Here is a 2,231-nt window from a genome sequence, read left to right as displayed (position 1 = left end):
AATTCTTGGTACTAAAAGACTTGCTAATTAAAATAGTCAACAACTACAAACCACTCTGGGAGTGAGGCTGATACCTGTAATTAACCTCATTTTGCAAGTGAAAGAAGGAACAAGAGCACAGAAAGAGACAACATGACCTAGCCAAAGCCACAGCTACTCAAGGGCAAACCTAAAGACTAGAATTCAACGAAACTTGAATCTCAAATCACAAAGCCTGGTTCAATCAAACTTTGTTAACCTTCAGCAATTTTATGGTTCTTTTCTGTGGTTGTGCTTGTGGGATTCAGAAGTGGGCTTTGTTATTATTGTTCCTTGATATATATAATAAGCAAAACAAATTGCATTTAAAAATCTCTCACGTGCTCGCTTCGGCAGCACATATACTAAAATTGGAACGATACAGAGAAGATTAGCATGGCCCCTGCGCAAGGATGACACGCAAATTCATGAAGCGTTCCATATTTTTAAAAAAAAAAAAAAAAAAGAAAAAAAATCTCTCACACGTACACACACATACACACATCTACTGAGAAAATTCCTTCCCAGATAATGATCTACTAAGAGCTTCTAGATAATCAAAGGATAACTGCCTCAAAAGTACATGGTCCTGTTGAATCTCTTTGGGGGGTTTTATAGGCTGAACACAGGGATACCAGGAACGCTTTAGAGTGTAAGTGGATCACTTCCATGCCATGTATGTTACCCTGCTCCTGGTCCTTTAAATTTAGCCAGCCCCATAGAGAGTATGTCAAAGTCACCAGTACCATCTCTCTGGTATCTGCCTAGGATCCCAGTCCCAGCGTGCATGAGAATACTGTTATTCTGTGTTACCAGCTCCCTGAACTCTCTGATGTTCTCTTATGCTGTGGTTTTGAGAAACCATTGCAGGCTTTTCTCTGGGACTGGTTTCCTACCCCCAGAAGCTCTTTTTTAAAATAATTTTTTGTTGTTCAATTTTTATCTATTTATTTATTTTTGGCTGCACTGGGTCTTCGTTGCTCTGTGCAGGCTTTCTCTAGTTGTGGCATCCAGTTACTGTGTGCAGGCTTCTTATTTCAGTGACTTCTCTTGTGGAGCAGGGGCTCTAGGGCAGCACTCTCAGTAATTAAGGCCCACGGGCTTGGTAGTCCCTATGTTGCAGGAAAGGGGACCCCTTCCAGGGCCCGAAACTGGGCTCTTGTCTAACACTCGGAAATGAATTGTCTGAGGAGCCACATGTGTTGACAAAGCAAGAGATTTTATTGGGAGAGGGCACCCCGGTGGAGAGCAGGAGGGTGAGGGAACCCAGGAGAACTGCTTTGCCGCCTGGCTCACAGTCTCGGGTTTTATGGTGATGCAATTAGTTTCCGGGTGGTCTTTGGCTGATCATTCTAATTCAGAGTCTTTCCTGGTGGCGCACGCATTGCTCAGCCAAGACGGATGCTAGCGAGAGGGATTCTGGGAAGTGGATGGACACGCAGTGTCTCGTTTCGACCTTTCCCACACTCTTCCGGTTGGTGGTGGCTTATTAGTTCCGTATTCCTTACCAAGATCTCCTGTCATAAAACAACTCATGGGAATGGTTACTATGGTGCCTGGCCAGGGTGGGCGGTTTCAATCAGTATGCTTCCCCTAATACCTAGGCCTGTAGAATCTTCCCAGACCCGGGATCGAACTTATGTCTCTTACACTGATGGGCAGATTCTTAACCACTGTACCACCAGGAAAGTCCACTTTTTAAGTAACAGACTTTGTGTCCATGAACTTGTACTATAGCTAATAAGCTAACAAGTATAAAATGTTTTAAGATACGGAAGGTTTTCTCCTTTTGGCCCTTGTGCTTTTCTGAGAAGCTATCCTCTTCTGATCAGTTGGGTAGCAGCAATAGATTCTAAAGGTATTGCCCTAGGGGGGAGGGCCTATATAGCCAAGAACAAAAAGTTAAATTCTTGGCTTTGAATTCTAAAGTTAGCTCTTGAAATTGATAGCAGAGACAGTGAGTGCAAGTAGAGACTTTTAAATTGCAAGAGTTAAGCTATTTGAAAGTGAAAGTATTTTTAAGTTTAGAAGCTTGGCTTTGAAAGTCAAAAGCCAAAATCCAAATATAAAGTTTATACTATAATTATCGACTTTGGAACAATATAGGATGATGTAAGAGCAGTCTTCCTAGCCAAAAGGAAGTAAAATTTCCAGGACTTGGCAGGAGAAGGAAAATCAGAGGGGACATGAAAGAAACTTGGCTTTATGAGTGT

At 42.4% G+C, this 2,231-nt stretch overlaps 1 non-coding gene across 1 annotated transcript; it reads left to right on the top strand.

Annotated features, from left to right (window-relative positions):
* The first annotated feature begins 359 nt into the window (after positions 1 to 359).
* LOC133071504 (U6 spliceosomal RNA) lies at positions 360 to 466 on the top strand. The gene has a single exon (XR_009696448.1). It is a non-coding gene; the product is annotated as a U6 spliceosomal RNA (small nuclear RNA).
* Positions 467 to 2,231: the final 1,765 nt, after the last annotated feature.

Source organism: Dama dama, chromosome 16 (assembly GCF_033118175.1).
Source record: "Dama dama isolate Ldn47 chromosome 16, ASM3311817v1, whole genome shotgun sequence".
Taxonomy (NCBI): Eukaryota; Metazoa; Chordata; class Mammalia; order Artiodactyla; family Cervidae; genus Dama; species Dama dama.
This window is presented reverse-complemented; position numbering and strand designations above follow the sequence as displayed.